This window comes from Pteronotus mesoamericanus, unplaced genomic scaffold (assembly GCF_021234165.1).
Source record: "Pteronotus mesoamericanus isolate MK-2021 breed Mesoamerican mustached bat unplaced genomic scaffold, CSHL_Meso_final contig_557, whole genome shotgun sequence".
NCBI classification, from domain to species: domain Eukaryota; kingdom Metazoa; phylum Chordata; class Mammalia; order Chiroptera; family Mormoopidae; genus Pteronotus; species Pteronotus mesoamericanus.
In genome coordinates this window covers 3,487,691-3,493,864 of record NW_026555200.1, presented here as the reverse complement: position 1 = coordinate 3,493,864, position 6,174 = coordinate 3,487,691, and positions in this window count along the sequence as shown.

Here is a 6,174-nt window from a genome sequence, read left to right as displayed (position 1 = left end):
TTCAAAAAATTGGGTGAAAACTAGGCCTTTGTGAGGAAGTCACCAGAGTACACGTTGCCATTCTGGACGATGAACTCTGGGGTAGCCCTAGTTCTTTTCTGCTGAGCAGAAACTGGCACTTGTGAGTGACTTTGATGAATGAAAACAGACCTGAATTTCTACTTAATAAACGTAGGGCATTTGGCAAGGGCTTGCAAACGGGGCGGGGGGGGGGGGGGAGAGGGCATGGTAGTAAAATAATAAAAGGGGTCCCTGGTCGTAAAAATGTTGAGAAATACCACTCTTGGCCTCGATGGCCTCCTCCTGAAAAGAGAGAAAATACCGTCTGTCTCCCCTTCCACAGACAGCATGAGGCCCACGTGGGGAAACAGCGCTATGGAGCGGGATCAGAAAAACGTTTGGAACACTCTGCAACCTACAGGGGGGCCGTAAGTCTTGCTCTGGCAGGAGCTTCTTGCCTCTTGCTTTGAGTGTCCCCAGAATCCTTTGCATTCAAAGTTAAGCATTTTTCCATTAATATCAGTAGGACCAGACATGGCCAAGTTTCCTCGGGAGCAGGGAGGCCCCTGTTTTCCAGGATTCCCATCCCCCGGGGAAAACGCAAGCTTGGCCACCTCTGCTTTTTGCCCAGCAGGGAGAGCGTAGCTGCGACCTCAGCAAGGTCCCGTGGTGAGTCGGTGACAGCTGCTGGAAATAGAACAAAGGCATCCCAACACCCCCGCGGCCCTACCCGCCTTGCTCCCTCCCTGGGAAGGGAGCCTCTTAGGGCTTGACAGGGAACATTGCAGGTGTCCGGGGACCCCTTCAGAGACTCAGCTCCATTTCTGTGTTTATTCCGAATCAACACAGTTTGAGATTCTTATTCAGAAGGCTCAAGACAGGGGTGTGGCCAATACCCGAGGCACCCTGTTTTCAGAGCTGACATCAGGCTTCCCAGGCTATCCTAGGCGACTTCTCTCCCGTGACCTGTGCTCCCGGGCTCCAGGGCACCACCTGTCTCCTATGGATGGCCCATGCCTGAGTCCCGTGAGGCCTTGGATTTCCACTGCGTGGACAGTGGTACCCAGGGAACCCCCCATGTGGGGCCTGGGCCCTGTAAGCAAACACAATCCAGTAATAAGATTTTCTTCTTCGGTGGCCAGACTGACCTCTCAATTACTCAAAATTCTAGGCCTTAAATTGTAAACAAGACGATGCCAGTATGGTATATGCAAGAGTCGGAATTTAGCTGCAGACACTTGAATAATAATAGTGTGACTGGTGCTTGGTGAGGTCATTTGGGTTACTGGTGGGCATCACCCGTGATGAGCCCCCGGCTGACCTAGGTTGGAGGCACAAGGACACCCCACGTGGCCCGGGAAAGGAGACGCACTCTGGCCCTTTGCCTGGGGGAGCTGGACTTGAGAGACCCAGCTCTCTGCTCCATGGACATGCTTGTGACTCTTCCCCCGCCCCTTAACTGGCCAATCCCACGTTCATGTTCCCCTCCACCACCACCAGGGGGCACCCTCTGCTGCCTGCACCTCGGGATGCTGCAGCCAGGGAAAGCAGGCTCCTGCTCCGCTCCTCTCTGGCAAGCCTGGACCGCTCTTTAGAGGAAGAGCTCCTGCCCCTAGCTCCACTCCTGGAACCACGCCAGGAATCTTCAACCAGTGTAAACGGGAGGCAGGACGGTGGCAGTAGTTGGGGACTCGGGCTTGGAGCCAGACACACCGGGGCCGGATCCTGGCCCTCCTGCTCACTCTGTCACCCTGGGCACCTCACTTAACTTCTCTCAGCCTCAGTTTTCCCATCTACGAAGCAGACCATACTTGAGCCTGCATCGCTGGGTTGTTAGGAGGGTTAAGTGGGATATCTATGGAGCACTTGGCACGGGGACTGACCCAGTACATGGTGGCCACATAGGTATCAAGTTCTCTACCTTTTCACCTATAGCAGGTTGAGATTTCATGGAGGTGGCATTCTTCAGGTGAAGAATGTAAGTGTGTGTCTTGCTGGAATTTCTTTGTTAGGGAGGCCTGAACATTTGAGGCCCCCCAACCCCCCTGCCCAGAGCTGTATTCGCACCTGAGACAGGGAGACAGACACCAACACAGTCCCTGCTCTTTCCTGACTCTGAGCACCGCTATAGGTGGGCACCCCCTGCCCCGCCCCCAGCTTGGCTGGCACGGGCGTTGGGCAGACTAATAAGACTGAGGACGCGGGGTCAGTCCCTCAGCCTGGCACAAGGAGACATCTGTTCTCTGCTCACGGCCAGTGTTCCTCACGCTGGCCAGTCATCCAGCAAAAGCGTGACCTTGGGGAGGGCTGGAGGAGGACAGGGATCGTGCCACCCTGTCTCTCCCAGGAGGAGAAAAGCTCAGAGCACACATCCCGAGAGTCAAAGTCACGGTCATCCCCCGGGCAGGAGGCACGTGCACGGCCAGCTCAGGGGTCGCCCGTTTCCCCTCCGCTGGCCCCTACCTCCTTCTCTGCCTGTCCACGGTTACCGCCTTAGTCCCAACTGGCATCATCTTTTACTGAAGTCCCCCCTGGCCTTCCTGTGTCTGCTCTTGCCCAACCCCTGCTCACCCTCCTAATGCTCCAGAGAGCCAAGGTGATCCTTTGACAAGGTACATCTGATCACGTCACCTCCCTGCTCAGACAGCTCCAATGCTTTCTGTTTGTGGCAGGTAGGTTTCTAAGGTGACCCCCCCCCCATTGGCTCCCACCTGCTGGTATTTAATGGGGACAGGACCCGTCATGTGACTTGCTTCTAATAAATAAAATATGGTCAAAATGACAAATGCCGTTTCCACAATTAGGTTACAAAAGACTATGACTTCTGTCCTGCTATCAGACTCTCTCTTGTCCCTTTGGTTTGTGTGCTTTGATGAAGCAAACTGCCACATGGCAGAGGCCTGCATGTGAAAAACTGAGGGTGGCCTCAGATCAGCAACCCGGGAGGGACTGAATCCTGACAACAATCGTGTGAACTTGAGGTGGAGCCTTCCCAGTCCAGTACTGAGAGGCCTACCGCCCAGCCAACATCTTGCCTGCAGTCTGTTAGAGGCCCTAAAGTGGAGGACCCAGCGAGCGCATGCCCAGATTCCTGTCGCAAAGAAACTGTGAGATCAAAAATGAGTTTTGTTTCAAACTGCTAAATTTTAGGATGACTTGTTACACAGCAACAGCTAGCTAATGCATTGTGGCACCTGCAATCAAACCCTACCAGACCCTGAGTGGTCTGGCCCCACATGCCCCTCCCAGCCCATTTAGGACCACTCCCCCCTTGGCTTCCCACCCTCCAGCCACTCTGCACCTTCCGTACACCAGTCTAATTTACCACATTGGTCCCACGCCAGGACCTTCGCCTGCGCTGTGCCCTCTGGCTGAAAGACTTTTCCCCAAGCCCTTGGCACGGTTGGTGCTACTTGGTCACGCAGGTTTCCTCGGCCCACGTCACCCCCTCCACCTGGCCTTCGATGACCTTCTCTCCCAGTCCCTCTCTATGCTACCACCTTGTTTTATTTTCTTCAAAGCATTTATTACCACCTGACATCATCTAGCTTGTTTGTTAATTGACTGACTTACCCTACCTTCCCCCATGAAAATAAAACCTCTATGAGGACCAGTATGTCGTCCAAGTTCCTAGAATCAGTCCTAGAACATAATACGTACTCAAGAAATGTTTAATTAATTAACTAATTGCCAGCTGCAAATGATGCTTCTCAAGTAGGCTCCCAGTTTCTCAGTGGTGTCCGGTGGCCCCTCCCTGGGAGACGCCCCATCCTTCTCTCCTGGAGGAGCACAGACCTCCATCCCTCCCAATGTGGCCTTGGGTCTGCTCCTGCCTAGGGAAGGGGATTCCGAGCGCTCCAGCTGTACCCCTGAAGTAGTTGTGGAGTTTGGGCTCCTCCAAACACATTTCTGCTTCCTTTCTACCCCTGCAAAAGCATGTAGACCCCCATGCATTGCTTTGTCGTGTCCACTTTTGAGTGAGCTTCACGCACACCCTCTTTCCATCTTGCCTCTTATCACATTCCAAGTTTGGCTTTAGGAAACCTGGCTTCCTCCAGGGAGCCCTCCAGAATTGCCCAGGACAATTTTTTAGTTCCCTTAGTCTCCATCCTGGGAGACTAGGAGCCATGCGAGGTATGGGGATACAAAGACGGAGCCGGCATAGCCCCTTGCTCAAGGAGCCCACGGCATAGGAGGCAGCCGTAAGAAGAAATAACCACAGCTTGGTTTGAGTTCAGGACTTGGACATTAGTCTGTAAAACTCTGACTCACACTGCTTTATTAAGTGCATTGCAATAGAGGCAGTAAACCTGAGTAGAGCCAGAGCTCAAAGCACCCACCGTTGGACGAGTCCGCCTGCTTGCAAGTCCTGGTTTCATCGTTTCTAGGCCATGTTTCTTCTGCAAGTGATATGATCTCTCTAAGCCTTGGTTGCTTCATCTGTAAAGTGGGGAATCATCGTATCCACTTCGTAGGGTTGCAGCGAGGATTAAAAGAGGTGATGTGAAAATTAGCATGTGGCACAGCGCCTGCGGGTGTGTTCAATAAATAGTAGCATCCTGACACTGTCATCGTTTGGACACCTCCAGCTACAAACGTCTGTTGCCTGCTTAATATTCGCCAGAGAGGCATTGAGCTGGGTCCTGGGGAGACAGAGATAGAATAGACAGCCCCAGTTCTTAGGTGACTCACAATCTCCTTGAAGAGCGGGGACACACAGCAGCAGCCAGCCAGCAATCCAAGGACTTGCCATATATACGATAGCTGCCAAACAAGTCTCGTGGGTTCATAAATGTCACAGGCGTTTGGAGGAGCCAGGGACGCCTGGGCAGGCGTGACTGGGGAAAGGTACATTCTGACACCGTTGACCGTATTTTCTGAATCAGATCTCAGAGCACACGGCCATGTGGCTTCATGCTTTTGTACCCTGGCACACCGCGTTCCCTCCACCAGTCCGCCTGGCAGGCTCAGGCTCACCCCTCAAGGCACCTTGCATTTTTTCAGGTGGCCTTGACCTTCACGGGTGCAGCCAAATATCTCCTCCTTTGCCTCTCTCGCTTTCCTAGCTTCTGTTACTGTCCCTTACGTGTGCGGTGGCATTTATTGATGACATGTTTGTCTCCCCTGCTGGATTGTTAGTGAGCTCTGGTGTGAGAAGAAAAAGGTCCTTGTGAGCAAAAATCATGTCTTTTCTGTCTTTAAGTCTTGGATTCCAGCACAGGGCCCTGCCCGGGGCTGGTGCCCAAGGTCTTGGCTGAATGAATGAAAAAGTGTGTGCATGGCTGAGTGAACGATGCTGCCCTATGAAATGATAATTAGACAAAATATCTGGAGTCTGAATTGCACTGGAGAGCTCAAGAGCTATGGGTCTCTGTAATTATGCTTCAGCACGATTTGTTCAACCCCCCAAATCCCACACTCGCTTCTGGGTGGCCCGGGGCTTCCCTCCTGACTCCCCTCCCAGCCCCCCGCCCCCCCCCCCCCCGGAGAATACTGATGGTGAGCTGAGCCCTCTCATGGACCACTTACAAGACTGCAAAGCTCCTTTCCACCCTTGACCTCGGTGGCTCCTCAAAGCCGTTGTCAGGTTGTCAGGCGGGCAGGCCATGGGCCCATGTTCATTGTACAGAAACCGAGACTCGGATGGCTCAGGTTTCCACAGCGGCTGAGCTGCCAGGGCAGTGGGCATTTCAACCCCTGGAACAAGCTTCCTGGGCTTCTTTTGCAGCTCTAGGGCCTCAAGAGCATTGTCACATGATAACAGTAGGTGGTTAGATGCTGCCCATTGAACAGACTGACGGACTGGACGTAGGGTCTCAGGGCCTGGAATTTTAAAGTTTATTTTGGACCAGCCGCATGTATCCGGCCACACAGCAACGTTTAAGCTGCCATTGAAGCTGCTGCGCTAGCCCCCTTTGCTACGCCCCCACCCCCCACATCGCAGATGCGCGCGCACCTCCCTCCTTCCGGTGCGGGTCTTTCTGGGAAGGGAGGTGGGAAGGCTGCGATAACCCGAAGGAGTAGTATAAAGCTGCAAGAATTCTTTCTAGTAAATGCGGAGGGAGGGAGGCACACAGGAGGCTATTTTTATGTGAATTTGTATGTGATTTGCATATATTTGCATGTATTTCCCAGAGCCATCACTCTGAGTTCATGAAATAAACAATTAAGGGT